We start from the raw sequence: 15620 nt of genomic DNA on the forward strand, positions 1-15620 counted from the left end.
GAGTGCACCGTGATTGGCGTTAATTGACTTCTGGGCAGTAGATCTGTTCGTATAATAGAAATATAGTCCATTGAATTAATCTAGAAACCCTTCCTGCTCCGTTTCTGTCCATGCTTGTCATGTGACTGCCTGCCCGTGATTGGGCCGTGGAGGAGAAAATGTACTTATGGTTGAACTCTGATATTTCAGTCTGGTTCATAGATTCACGTCTTCTGTTACATTAAAAATTTAAGTTTCTGGTTTTCTTGCATCAGTGTCTCATGAGCTTGGTTAATGTGAAACCAGTCCATGGGAGCCCAGGGATGATGACGGTATAATTTCTGAGCACGTTGAGGCACTTCTACCCGTGCAGACGTGGCTGGAGGATGTCCAGCTTCCTCACTGATTTCCCCCAACAGCATGGTCCTCTCCCACCCCTGGATGTGAGGTTGGGAGCTCTCTGAGTAGGCCAGTCAGAGGCCGAGTCCACCAATCAGAAAATGATGAAGTACCTGGAAGTGGGTTTAATAGAAGACAAGGGCTTCCAGGTTGTCAGATGGGCTGTTCGAGTCCATTTGGTGAAAAGCTGTCCACTGTCTGTGGTTGAGCTACTTCTTTGCTGTTGAAAAGTCTGGAGTAGATGAAGGGATTTTAAAAAGCAGAAAGGAGTGATTTCAGGTGGTACGTCCACACCGGTGAGAAGTGATGAATGACCGCCTTTGTGAGTCATAGACAGTCTTACAAACTTCATAAACCAGCTTTAAAAGCTCTTCCATCTGAGTGCACTTCATATGGGGTCCAGATCATCACTGGTCGCACTGTGAGGGCAAGTAACTGATAATGGCAGAAAGGACACGGAGGCATCAAAAAGGTCTCAGTCACTTTCCCTGTTTAAAGGATGCAGCACAGTGTAATATATTTTAGCTGGTTTTTCACTGAAAAGTTTTTAGTGTTTTCTGGGACTCCCCAGTGCCCCAAGGTTCCATGCAGCTGGGTGTCCCCTCAGTGCAGCTCTGTCAGCGCTTGCCCTGGGCTGATGCGGTGTCACGGGGAGCAGGACAGTCAGCGTCCCCGGCTCCTCCGAGCTCCGTCTCCTCATCCGCAGAGCTGGGTTTCTCATCCGTGTCTACTTAGTAGGGTTGCTGAGAATCACACGTGATGCTTCAGGTGTGACTTTTGGTTGTCTCTGTGATTGGCATATAGTTAATATTTGATAGAAACACTTGTTTTTTTAATATAATTGTAGCACCTAGATTGCAGTGGTTTTTAGTCTGCATTTTTTATAACTTTATTCTTATTTTTAAATATGCACTTATTTTTATTTATTTTTTTGGGGGTACTGGGGACTGAAGCCAGGACATTGTGCATGCTAAGCAGGTGCTCTACAACTGAGTAATACACACCCTCCTTTTCTGCACTTGAAGGTAAATATTGCTATACACAAAATAGCTCTTAAACACCATCATGGGACCTAGTCACTGTATAGACAATTGAACACGTATACTATTTCAATAGGAATAAATTTTTTTGAGACATACATTTCTGAATCTGTTAATGTGCTTAAAAACGATCATAGGTAGTGATAAACACGAATCTTTGATCCAGTACTTCTTAGAGACTGTTTTGCCATCAAGGGAAATTACATTCTACAGAGAAGGCTAATTGGGTCTCTTTGATATTTAGATGGTTTAGCAGATGATGAAGGCTTTCAAAAGCTGACAGTTTTGTATTTTAAAGTAACTACAAAGTTACCTTCTACAAGTTGTAAGTACTAAGCTTGTGAAGTGCCCAGTAATCCAGGGGGTATGTGTCTGTGTCTGTGTCTGTGTCTGTGTGAACGTTGGTGTGTGTGATTTCAGGAAGGTAGAAAGAAATTCCATATAGACTTCTGATACCTTTCTCCTCCATTTCAAGGTGTTGGCATATATTTACACTAATAAATTGATATTCAGTTGTCATTTGGCATATTGGGAATAAGACTTTCTCATACTTGTTTCAGAAGGATTAGGGAGCATGAGCTTAGGAAATGGGAGGAGATAGAGGCAGGGAGGTTCTTTAAACTTTGTGCAGAATTAGAAACAGTAACTTTTCTCTTTTCTTCTAAAGCAAACTGGCACTGAATTGTAACATACTATTACTCAGAATTGCTTTTCTGATCAGATACATGTACCTCAGATTTTTAAATGCAACATGAATGATGAAATGTGTTTTAGCAGTTATTTTTAAAAGTAGTCTCTTTTCAAGTAAAAGGCTATACCCTGTTCTTTCTTCTAGCGGTACAAGAAATTCTCATTGTTCTGTTGCAATGATCTATGTGCTTACTTTCTTTTTTTTTTCTTTAAGTGCTTTTTTCATTGTGGTTTGAATGAATGTTTAAAATTTCTGGATTTTGATCTTTAGAACATGCTGATTTCTCAGAACTGTTAAAAACCTGATTGTTCACTGCTCCTTGTTTGGTGGGGCACCCTATTGATTTCTGTTGTCTGTTAAAGAGTGAAATTCTTCCTCTAGCCTGCAGATCATTAAGTGAATGGTTTGCAGTGTGCCTTTAAAATTATTTGTATGCATTGAGCATGTTTGTCCAGTGAATTTTAAATTGACTCATTGTAATGACTTTGATTTGATTCTGTGTCTTTTGCTCCTCTCCACAAGAATTTGAATTCTCTGTTGCATTTTGTATACGTGTTCTTAACAGGGGAAGAAATTTTGCATTTTTTACAGAGGTGGGTTTTCCTATCCCCTCTGAATGCCTTCTAAAATTGATACAATAAAAATCAGTTATTGCAGTGCATAAATATTTCATAAATTATTTTTTGGCATAATCAGAAACAATGACCAAGAATGATAATAAAAAATACGAAAACCTTCCTTCCTTTGAAGAATAGAAATCAGGTAGTCAGGCTCCCTCATGCTTTGTGCCTGACACACTTAATCTCATGTCATTGTGTATCATGATTCGGAGATGGTATTGTTTCAGGTTTATAGATTTTTGTTTTAACATTTGTGTTGAATTCTTTCTCCAGGCTGATGTTTCCTGTTGGGTTTGTGGAAAGAGTAGAAGGGAAAAAAATACTTTGTTTTGTTTTCAGGAGGCCTGAGTTGATGGGAAAAGAGTTGAGGTTGGGCTGAGGAAAAGAGTGACACTCCCTCTCCTCCTGGTTGAAATTGATAAACAAAGAAATCAATTAAGTATATCGATATTTGACCAAAAGAAGTTAGCGAGCCCAAACTGGCTAGAAATGCACAATGGAAGTTACTGAATTCAGCTTCAGAATGAGGTGCTTTACCAAGTAGAAGCAGCTTAGAGCAATCAGAAAATCAGTAATATGATGAGATATAAATGGAATATTATATCTTTTATTGCTGAAACTTTTCTACGTTAAGTTGTGTAGAGCTAAAATTAAGTTTCAATCACCAGGAGTTAAGAGAGTGAGTGGTACTGTAGGATCGTTATTCACGGATGTGCCTAGACCCTGATAGAGTGGCTGAAGATGGCAGGAAAAGACCCACATCCAGGATTTTCATCCTAGGGTGTCCTCCATAATGGTTCCATGTGGAAGCAGATGATTGGGTTAACAAATTGTAACACACCCCAGTCGCCTCTGAATTTTAAGAAGAAAATATATGCTTTGATACTGCTTTACAAGCAAGTTCCTGTGCATCCTCACTCCAGACTCCTTGCCTTAAAAAGCAGAGACAATGCTTTGCTTGTGTAGTTGAGGTTTTAGATAGCACTCTGCTGGTTGTAAAGCAAGGACCGAGACCCTCAGCTATAAACGCTGGGCTTGTGTGTTGTTAGATAATGTATTATCCCCAAAACAAGGACCTGGCTGGTCTGGTGGTCTGCTTTTTAATGAACATATCTAAAAATGTATCTTGTTCCCCTCACCCCATGACTTCCCTAAAGATACACTAATCCTTTGTACTCATTGTGTATTCTACAATCTCTGCCTCATCCTGTCTTTCCCGAATTTCCTCCTTACTATCTCACAACTGTTAACAAAGTTTTCCTTTGATTATACCCTATAAATATGGGAGCATTTGAGAGGCTCATGGAGATGGCTCCCTAATCCCTCTCGATTTCTTGACTTTTTCCACAGAGCCTTGAATAATCATTCCTTGTCAGTAAGACTTCTTCCAGCCAGAACCCACAGTTCCAGGTGAGAAGGATGCAGGCTTTATCTCTCCTACCGGAGGCAGAGACAGAAGAGAATTGAGATATGCTCCCCCGTGATCCCTTCCTGCCCCAGGTCTACTGCAGTTCACCTGCAGCCTTCTGGCCTCTGCTCAGAGGGCCTCTGTCCCAGGACTGACCTCAGCGTTTTCTTCCCTTGTCAATATTTCCTGTGCCTTTCAGAACTTGGTCTCTTCTCTGCAATTCAAACCTGGCAGATGTGATGGTGGTCAGCGTGCTGGTGGGCAGTCCTTTGGGGACCCCCAGGAGCCATGCTGATTCTCCTTAGTCTCTCAATCGGGGTTACAGAACAGTCGAGCACCGAAGGAAGCCCATTCTCGAGATGTCAACAGAGCATTTCATCACTTTCATTTTATTTTTCAATTTTTGGTGGAGAAATTATTTGTAGTGAACTGTTCCAGATATTTGCCGCCTGCTTTCCTCATCACCATTCCTTGTTGTCTCTGGTGCTAGTTTTATAAACCAGGTTTCTTCTCTGGTCATTTCTGGCAGCTGGGCTTGCCGAATCCTTGATCTGTATTTGAAACAGAATGCTTCCTCGTGATGTCAAGGTGATTTTCCTATTTCTGAATATTTCGTGTACACTCAGCAACTGTTTCAAGTGAAATGCTCTTGTCCAATTTCGGTTAACTCACATTTGCTGATCTCCTGCTTTCATGCTGAGAGCAGTTTCTTTTTCCTCTAATAAAAGTTAGCAATTTGCATTTACTATGGAAGATACTGGCCCAAGGTCCTTTTGTTCTTAAGAGTTTTAATACAATTCACCCATTAAAATGTACATCGGTTTTTACTCTATGCCCAGAATTGTGCATCCCATTCAATCTTAGAATATTTTCATCCCCCCAACAGGAAGCCCTGTACGCATAAACAGACATTCCCATCTTCCCCATCCTCCCCCAGCCCCAAGGAGCCACTTTTCTCTCTGTGGATTTGCCTGTGCTGGACATTTCATGTAAATCGAGTCACTTCATATAAGTGGAAACGTCTATTGTGACTGACTTCTTTCACACTGAGTAACGTTTTCAATATTTGCTCATGTTGTGGCCTTAGTCACTATTCTATGCTATGCTATTGCTGAATAACATTCCACTCTATGGCTGGGCCCCACTGTTTACCCATTCATCAGGTGATACGCATTTGGGTTGTTTCTGTTTTTGGCTGTGATGAGTAATGTCGCCGTGAACACTCATGTGGTATTATTTATGTGGATATTTGTTTTCAGTTCTCTTACGTGTGTGCCCAGAGAGCAGAATTGCTGGGTAAGTCAGAAACGAAATGTTCAACTCTCTGAGGCCCTGCCAGGCTGTTTTCCAAAGTGGCCACGCTGTGTTACATCCTCACCAGCAAGGGCTGCGTGCTCCGCTTCCTCTGTGTCCTCTTTAGTGCTTGTTACGTTTTTTTTTATTATACCCTATTGTAGTGAGTGTGAAGCGGTTTCTCCTAGTGGTTTTGACTTGATTTCCCTTACAGCTAATGCTATTGAACATCATTACATTGTGCTTTATGGACATTTGTATATTTTCCTTGAAAAATACCTTTTCAGATACTTTATTAACCTTTTAATTGAGTTGCCTTTTTATTGTTGAGTTGTAGGGTGTTTTTTTCTTCATTTTGAGATACAAATTCCTTACCAGATAAGTGATTTGAAAAAATTTTCTCCTCTGTGTTGTTGTTTCACTTTCTGGATGGTGCCCTTTGAAGCAAAGTTTTAAATTTTGATGAACTGCAATTTGTCTCTGTTTTCTTTGTTTCTTGTGCTTTTGGGGTATTATTTAAACTCTGAGGTATTTTATTTAAGCTTTTATATATAAAATAACTTAATTCTTAGGACCATTATAGGAGATGGGTGCAGTTGTTGTCCCCAGTCTATGGATAGGAGACTGAAATGCAGAAAATTTCACTGAAATGTCAGTGTCACATCTACCTAGTGCTGTGGGATTTCAGACCCTCATGTTTGTCCCCAGCATTTGTGATCTTCACCACCATGCTCCACTACTGCCTGGAATCGTTAATGAAAATGACTTTCATTTTTTGATTTCTTGTTAGTTTGTTTTCTCATTGGGGACCTCATCTCCTTATTTTCCTTTCGGATATCAGTGTAGATTTATTTTAGGTCTCATGTTGGCAGAAGCATTGCTATCAGTTAACTTCTTTATTACTCACTCTCCAGTGATGATTGTTGCTAGTTGACCTAACCAAGTCATGCTTAAGTCTTTCCTGCTAATGACACTAAAAACAGTCATGACTTATAGAATGCTCAAAGAAAGTACTTGATTGATTTTATTTTGCTACCCAATCAAACCAATCAAGTAAAAACCCCAGTGTTGACACAGACTATAAGCCCTCCAGAATAGGATCACTGTCTTCCTTCTGTTTCATTTATTTGGTCACAGTGTCTGGATAGTGACTTGCTGTCCAGCAGTTTTGTGAGGATATGGTGCTCGTGAATCATTGTAAGCACAGAATTTTGACAACAGACTGTGTTGTTCATTTCACAAGGGAAAAGATAATATAGAAATACTGCTCAGATCTTTTTTAAAATTAAGCTTGGAATTTTGAGAAGAATTCAAGAAACCATACAAAGCTCTTTTTCACTAATTTTAGATCTATCTTAGACACATATGGTTACATAGCAGAGTAAGTTATCAAGTACATTTGACAATAGGAGTGTAATATTGATTATTTGTTTTAGTTGAAATATTCTACCTGGGATAAAGTAATCAGTGCCCATAAATGAACAAATATGTTTGTATTTCTATGCAACATGGGAGCAGAGTTCATGTTTCTATATAATATGTATGACTGTGTGTTTTAATCTGTCTGTCAGTGTTTTTATAGTTTTTCAGCAATGTTGTAACTTCAGAATTCTTCTAACATATTCACTCCCGATACTACTGCAGTTTGTACTGTGTATCCTATCTTATGCATGGGATTCCACTGTCCCCTCAGTGAGGAATTTCCTCTCCTATTGAGCTAGTAGCAGAGTTAAAGGAACAGTGATTTCAAGGCCTTTGCTCTCCACGTGTTCGCAGTTTCCTGTCAATCACGATTTTCTCTTTCTTGTGTTTTCATTGTGCAATTAGAATTTTTGAAAATAATTATTAATATGTTTCACCAGTCTCCCTAGAAATTTGATGTGTTTGTGCTTTTCAGTTTTCAATTTATGAAAATTGTAAATGCAGACTTGTTTTTAAGTAGTCCTTTTTCACTAGATATTTGTTTACCTCTTTATAGTTAAAATAATTTTCCCCAATGAATGAATCGGTGTGCATGTTTTAAAAGATACTTTAGTTTTTATTTTTCTTATTCTAACAGGTATATTCGTTGTACAGAATTTAGAAAATAAGGATAAACACAATAATACCTTAAAAATGGCCTCTAATCTCACTTGTAGATACAGTTGTAATGTTTGAAATTGAGAATTACAAGTCCTCTCACTTTGTTCTACTCTTTCAGGTACGTTTTGGTTACTGAGACCCTCGAATTCCCATATGAATTGTAGCAGAAGCTAGTCAGTTATTGCTGAGGAGCCCGCTGGGATTGTGATCAAGACCACGTTGTATGTGTGCTTCACTCTGGGGAGCACTGCCATCCCAAGAATATTGTCATGTGATCCAGGAATTTGCGTGGTTTGTCTTTCCAGGTATTTAGGTCTTCTTTAATTTATTTCAGCAATGTGTATGGTTTACATAGTATTATTTTACTTTAATTTTTGCCTTTATACTGAGGACAATTGTGCAAGGTACCAAGATTAGAATTGTATTATAGCCCCGCAACTTGCTGCCACCATGGACGCTGTGGTCTCTCTTTGCCCTTTGTAAAATCTCGCACAAAATAGGACCTAAGTAACTCTCTCTTGAAAGAATGATTATATGATTGCTGGATGACGCTTGAGAGTCCTTGTGATGATGTCTTTTTCCCATACTTTCCCCTCTTCTTAAATATGCCCTTTCTCTTCCTTTCCTCCAGCCTGGGTTTCAGCCTGCCTGTGGCATTGATTTTCCTTGTCTGTGGACTCTTCTTTTCACTAGTTCATGATAATGTTACATATCGGCTGTGGAAACTTGCTAGATGTCAAGAAAGAGCAAATCCATTGCATGCTAGTATTTTTAGAGTGTGTTATTGAATTATCAATTGAAATTAAATCAGGCTGACCCATTGAGCCATACCCTGAGCTCTTTTTGCCTTCCTACAGGTGATACTGCTCTCGTTGCTGCATGTGCCCTTCCCCCAGACTTAGTTTTGGAGTTGAGTAAATCACCATCACTGGAGCCCTCTCTTTAAAAGATGACGAGAACATTTGCTCCTTCTCCCTGCTTGGGGACTTGGATGAGATGAGGTAACAGATAAAGAATGAAGCCCCACCTCATTCTGACCACTGCTCTTTCCGTTCATTTCTCCAGGGGAAGAGTACAATTCAAAAATATAAAGATTGTGAGCTAATGAAATATACAAGACAACCGATCATTTATTAAATACACTTTCATGCCAGAAACAAATGTATTATACACACAAAAAGCACATAAATTACGGTAGTACTGTGGTTACAAACGTGGGGCGAGTTCGAGTCCTGCTCTGGAGTGACAAGTCCTGTGAAATGGAGAACTTGTAGGTCGGCTTAGCCTCTCCCGGACTTTTTTCTTTCCTGCAGAGACAGGGCTCGCTAGTCATCCCTCCCCCGTAGAGGTGCTGTGGGTTGTAAACGACGCGTGTGGGCAGGCCAAGCACAGCTGCTCGTTCCTCGTAAGTGCAGGATAGCACAGCTTTTGCGGTTATGGCTTTATGATCGCACCGTGTAGACCCTCAGTGCTCCGAAGGGATGTCTTGCGGATTGGAGATGGGATTCTCACTTCTGTAAATACCCAAAGAATGTGTTATTGAGCCTTGCTGATATAAATCTATTCTTTAGAAAGTACATAATGTAGATATATTTTTCAAACATGCATGCTTTTTTTCTTTTATTATTTATACTTCTACCCTCTCATCACGTGGTGTGACTTTTGATGGAATCCAGGAAACAGTCCTAAGCCACCTGCCTCTTCACACTTCTTCGTGATGGTTTTCTTCCTTGACTAGAAGAGGGTTTTGCATAGGAAATTTTGTTTGCTCCCCTTCTCTTGGAGTCTCCCTGTTTTTCTGCCCATCTCTCACCTGTCCATCTGTCCATTTCTCTACCCACTCATTCTTCTGACTTGTTCCAAGAAGCACTTCAGGCAGCTTACAGAAGAACAGATACCAAATAAACAGGTGAGAAAATGGGGCCAAGTTCACAAATTGAGGCTCGGAGTTGAGCCTGTGTGAGAGTTGCAGGCGTGAGACACACGCCTCTGCCTTGTGACTTATAAGATAGACAGCATCAATGTGCCTGAGGCTCCCAGCACACACAGGGAAGCAGGGTTTGGGGGAGATGCTCACTGGCTGTGAAATAAATAAGTGGCTTAGGAGAAGCCCAGCCTTTCCAAATACTAAGACTTAGGAGAATATTTTGAGTGTCTTCCAAAATCTGAGTATTGCATCTTTTCTTTTTCAGAGTTTTATGTATAGTTGGTTTACATTCTATAACTGGAAATTTCTCCAAAACTGCTGCCCACGTGAGTCCCATGACTCGGGAATGGGGTGGTTCTGCTCATTGACGGGTGTTGGCCAGAAACGGAAAATGACAGCCTCAAAGGAGCCTGGGATTAAGCAGTTATGTTTTGTCAGTGCTGTAGATTTCAGAAAATGCTTTTACCGTTTCTCTCCATCTGAGGAAGCAGCGTGCTCTCTTCCCAGCATCAGGAGTTCAGGGTCTCGGGATGGTGGGGGCTGACTGCACTGCCGTAAAGACAGCTGAGCTAGTCACTGCATGTGTGGTGCTTTCACGTAGTGCATTTCATGTTTTTTTAAAAGGTTTCAACATGTAGTTAATTAACTGAGTTAATTAACATTTAATAAATATGAGGCTTTTTTGAAAAGACAGTTATAGGCAGAATATAAGTTGTGAACACTTTAAAAATGGCTTCATTACTGAAATTTCAGTAAGGAAGATTCAGTTTATCTTATTTATGCCTCTCTTTAAAAGTAACAAAGAAACAAGACAGAAAAAGCAGAGGATTACTTCTGTTCTTCCTCTCGGCTTGCAGGTGCCCTCACCTCCAGTGGCATCCATCCAGACACCAGCACTGACACTGGCCGTGCTCAGAAATGCCTCAGCCCTGAAGACACAACTGACAAATGGAAGGGAGCCGCGTCCTGTTACAGCGGGTGCTCTCACTTTGTGGGTCCTTATGTAACTGCGTGGTGTTATTCAGGATCGCCCTTTCTACACTGTGTGACGGTGCTGCGGTGTCTCCTAGTTATTTGTTTCTGTAACTACTCATGTATTTTTTCCAATGTGTGGTACTAGACATCTAAAAATGCATTTTTCAGATGAAAAATAATGTGTATTTAATATAAAAGTCTGAAAAAAGAGTCAAAAGTGTCTATCCTGGTCCCAGTACTCAAAGATAATAATTAACACTTTAACATCTATTTTCTGTTCTTTTCATCAGTGTGTATCAGCTCTGTCATAAAAACCAGCGAGCACTGTGTGCCTGTTTACTGTGTGGAGACCTCCATTTTCCATTCGGCTTATTACACATTTTTCTACAATATTCTATCTCCCCTGACATGATTTTTAATGACCAGTATAGCATTCTGTTTTGTGGAGGCATCGTCCATTTTACTTTGTACTTAAGTAAATTCCAAGTATACTTAATTGAAATTCTGAAAAGAGAACTGTGGTGGTACCGAAAGTCCCCTACTTCCCTTCCCCTTTTTTCCTGAGAGTAAAAGCTGCTGACAATGTGGAGTATATATTTCATGACCTTTTTGCCTTTGTCATATATATATACACACATACATACACGTATATGAGAAATCTATGTATATCTGTGTGTATATATGCTTTATTGAAAAATAAGGCCATACTATATGTTTTCTGTAGCTCGGTTTATTCACTAACGTATATATCATAGACCTCCTCCCACTCCAGACTCACCCGGTCCTTTCAGATAGAGTAAAGGGGTCTCCTGATGTGCAGGTTTGGTCTCTTGTGTAACGACACCTTTCGTGGGAGAGTACTGTGGACAAGGCCTTGGACCACGCTGAAACGCTGCAACTTTAGTGCCCACAGCTCTCCGTGATTTACCGCATCCTTGTCTTGATGGTGAACACTTAAGTTTTCTCCATTTTCCACTGTCAGAAAGGGTGTTTGACTGGCATCCTTCTTGTACAAACATTCCTGTGATCTTGTATGAGTATTCCTTTAGCTAAGGTTTCTGGAAATTTAGTCCTTGGATGTGACAACTTCATACATCACAGGATGCTTTCAAGTGAATCTTGAAATTCCTTCTCCTGTGGGGAATGAAAAGATGTAGAATAACTTATGTAACCAATTCTCTATCGCTGGATATGATTTCACTTCAGCATTTCTTCCCACCATTGTAAAAAGTGCTGTGCAAATGTTCTGATGAGTACAACTTTTTGAACTGATTTTTTCTAAATGTAACGATTCCTAAAAGTGGAGTTCAGCCTGTGTGCACACACGTTTTTCAGAATTTACATATCCATTGACATGTCATCCTCCAAAAGATCGCTCACAGTTTGTTGTCTCAAAGATGGACACTAGCTATAATATCTTTTAAACATATTTGCCAATATGAAGAGCAAAATGATTTTCATTATTTTAGTTTGCACTTGATGACCAGTGAGGTTTTGAGCATTTTTCACTCATTAGCCATCTGACTTTTAAAAAGTGAATGATCCCTTTTGTCCTTTGCAAACATTTAAGTGGGGGAGCTTCTTGCTGCTTTGTGACAGCTCAATGTGTATTATGAACATTAACCCCTTGTCTTCATCAACATGTATCAGAGAGCTTTTACTTGTCATTTCTTGCCTTTCATTTTGTTCAGTAGGTTCATTATTGTTGTGGCCCAAAATAATCTTAAGATAGTAAATGTCTTCTTTTTGGGTTTTATTCTTAGAAATGCTTTCTTATAATGGTATAAATTTCTTCTGTAGGTTTTTTTAATCTCTAAGATGGAGATGATAATGGTACTTGTTACAGTGAGGAGAAGCTGAATTGATATGAGCAAAGAGTTGTATTTGCTCTTATTAGTACTTTCTAATATTTACATCATTTTCTGTAATTTTTCTTGTGGTCATTTTGACGGGAATAGAATTTGTTTTTTCCAGGTATTCTCTGATTGTAACAAGACAATTATTAAATTCATACTTTGCTTTTTAATTTGAAATCCCACCTGTAAAAAATACTTATGTATACTAGAGTCTCTTTTTGAGCTCATGATTTATTTCTGTCAATCTTACTTTCTTACTCTAGCACTATATCTTACATATTGTAAAAATTTATTTAATATATTACAGTGCGAATTTTTTGATTTGCTTTTCGATCCCTAAATTTCTTGGCTTGTATTATGACTTTATTATTCCTGAAGAATTCTAATATAATTTTTTCAAGTTAAAAAAAAACAGATAAGTGTTGTCATGGGATTTTTTAGTAATTTTGAATTATCTTTAGGAGAACGTACATCTTTAAAACTGCTTTCCTCCATACAAAAGGTTGATGTCTCTACTTTCACACTTTTACTTTACCCCTCAGTACAGTCCTGTACTTTCTCCATGTACAACATGGGCATTGTTTTTGAGTTTATTCCAGATTATTGTTGATGTTTTTGTTAATTTTTTAAGTGAGAAATTTTTGCTATTATATTTTTTAACTGTTAAAACTGACACCTAGGAAGGCAGATTCGGTTTGTAAATACTCACCTTGTAACTTCTCATTTAAAATTGTAAGTATTAAGTACTTGTTAGAGAATCCTTTCTTTTCTGTTTTTAAAAATTTGTTTCCAAGATTCTCAAAATGGTCATAGCTAAGTAGTATAGGTGGGGAGACAGATGGAGAGAGGTAGTGTGGCTCATGTACAAACTGTGAGCACTTTCATGGCTGCCTTTATGCTGGAAAAGCTGATAAACTGTCCAGCTTAAACCAGGGTGGCTTTGTATGCACTTGAAATCCAGCTTTCCTGCCTGTATGGTGAAGCCTGGTAGGCGTGGCAGGTAGATGATCAAGGTCGAATGGAGGTTATTGGCTGCACAGAGCACTGTGTCTGAGAATTGGAGACCATCGCCATGGGAAATGCTTGGTGCCAGGAACAATGCAGAGGAGCTGGGGAACCTTGTGTTAAGGATTTTCCAGCCCTGGGAGTGGGAATATCAGACTCTGCATTCAGATCTGAGTTTGAATTCATCCTCTTTAGTTTTCTTGTCCTCTGACTTTTGTCAAGCTATATACCGTCTTTCACTTCCTGTTTTCTTGTCTCTCAAATTAGGAGAATTACATCCTGCTGCTAGAGTGTTTGATCAGGTTAAATAATTTGTGTCTATAAGATGTCACATACAGTCACAAGCTCAGTGAGAAATGGGCTGTCGCCTGTTCTTCTGCAGCTCAGTGCTTGACAAGACATGGGGGAAAGCCAGTCCCTAATTTGTGTGTGATGCAAGTAGGAACAAAATTAATGTCTTGCCTTTCCCTAGCAGTATTCTTACAGCTTTGCTTCATTTACTTATTTCCTCCTTTCCTTTCCCCTTTCCCATCCTCCACCAAAAGAGCCTCTCAGAAAAATAGATTCGAATTACTTTAAAGGTTGGCTCATCCTCATGAAATGATAGTATCATAAAAAAAACTGTGCAAATCCCAGAATATATTTTATATGATTTACACACACAGATGTGCGTGCAAACACACACACACACAAAATCAGTCTACCTCCCACTTGCAGAGGGAGAAGGTCCACTTTTTCTGAGTTTTCATTCACAGAGAGTGAGAACAATGTCTCTTACACAGACTTTCACCAGGCTTCGTGCATGGTGTTTTTAATTGAATTTCTGTTTGTGGCCATAGATATAGTCTCCTAATAGAAGAGAGAAAGTGGAGACATAGACATTCCACTGAGATATTGGTGTCATCATATTTTAGTTGTAAAGGACTTAAGACAGCATAGAGTCGCAACATTTTATGGGTGAGAATCCATGATGTTGTAACTTAGACAAGAACCTGGGTCTTCTGCCATCTTGTCCACGCGGGTGAAGAGGCAACTGGGCAGGGGATAGTAGGGATCCTTCCTGCTTCACTTCCATGTTCTTGCTAGTTTTCATTTCAGCTGCCTTTAGTTTATGTTCATGAGGCCACTCATGGGAAGGTCACTCTGTCCTGATAGATTGAGTTTCTTATCAGCGAAAAGCTCTGGACCCACTCATATTTCCCAGAGTTTTCTGCTGACCTGCTGACACTTTATATAATTGAGACCTAAGAAACTACTGAATATAAAATCCTTATTGTTATCGTTTCCCCTCGAGTTCCATAGGAATGGGGTGCTGTCTCAGGCTGTCTAAAGCCAGATCTGAACAAAGATAGGGTGATGGGCTGTGCTGCTGGACCTCCAAAGTCAAAGGGGATTTCCACCTTAGCTTTATAATCAGGCAGATTAGTTCAAATCTTGCCTTTACCAATTATTATCTTTGTGTCTTGGGGGAGAAACTGTACTTTTTTGTGTCCAAATTTGTTTATCTGTAAATAAGTTCAGTATTTATTTTAAGGTTTCTGTTTTAGAATTGAATGAGCTAATTCATTCATTTATACCTAAAATAGCGATTGCATGGTTCTATGCTGGTGCCTTGGTAGTTGATTACTAAGGGACTCCGCAGTGAGAATGGGGGTGGGGGACCCCTGGATAATAGAGCTTATATTCCAGGATATGCTTGTAAAAGACTGGATGTGCAGTAGATTTTTAGTAAATATCTACTCCTTTCCTAATCTGCATTGATTGTTTATATATCTTTATACAAATATATTAACAATTTTTATTGCAATTTAAATATTTTTGTAGTATTTACATTATGTAGCTATAAAAATACATGAAATAAAATGATTTGACTTTTATTTTCTTTTCAATAAGCAAAACAAAATAAAATAGAAAAGAAAAAAGTCTTGAGGGAGTAGAAATAATTTTATTTCTGTGGAATCAATTCCGTATAATAGGTCTTTGTCATGTTGTTAAACAGCATATAAAATTGATAGGTTGTGACATACTGGAAATGAGGAAACAGTGGAGACATACTACCCCTAATGCAGTCATTTTGTTACCAAGTCCAAACTCGTTCTGCTTGCTGCATGACAGGCCAATAAATGGGGAGATGAGATGTTGGAGTAAGGAATAGTGACTTCATTTGAAAATCTGGCAGACCCAGAAAATGGCATATTGATATCCAGTAGAACTCTCTTCCCCAAAGCAGAATTCAGTCTCCTTTTATACTAAAAAGCGGCGGGGATGTGGTTGGTTGTTGCAAACTTCTCGCTGTACGAATTGTTTGTCCTTGGAATCCTTTGTTCCTGCAGCTGTCCATGGTG

The 15620-nt window shown here is 39.2% G+C and overlaps 1 long non-coding RNA gene across 1 annotated transcript; it reads left to right on the forward strand.

The window, feature by feature from the left end:
- Window positions 1-1313: 1313 nt before the first annotated feature.
- LOC140690721 (uncharacterized) lies at window positions 1314-10571 on the forward strand. The gene is made up of 3 exons (XR_012065996.1): window positions 1314-1403; window positions 7631-7817; window positions 10297-10571. It is a non-coding gene; the product is annotated as an uncharacterized lncRNA (long non-coding RNA).
- Window positions 10572-15620: the final 5049 nt, after the last annotated feature.

This window comes from Vicugna pacos, chromosome 31 (assembly GCF_048564905.1).
Source record: "Vicugna pacos chromosome 31, VicPac4, whole genome shotgun sequence".
Lineage (NCBI taxonomy): Eukaryota > Metazoa > Chordata > Mammalia > Artiodactyla > Camelidae > Vicugna > Vicugna pacos.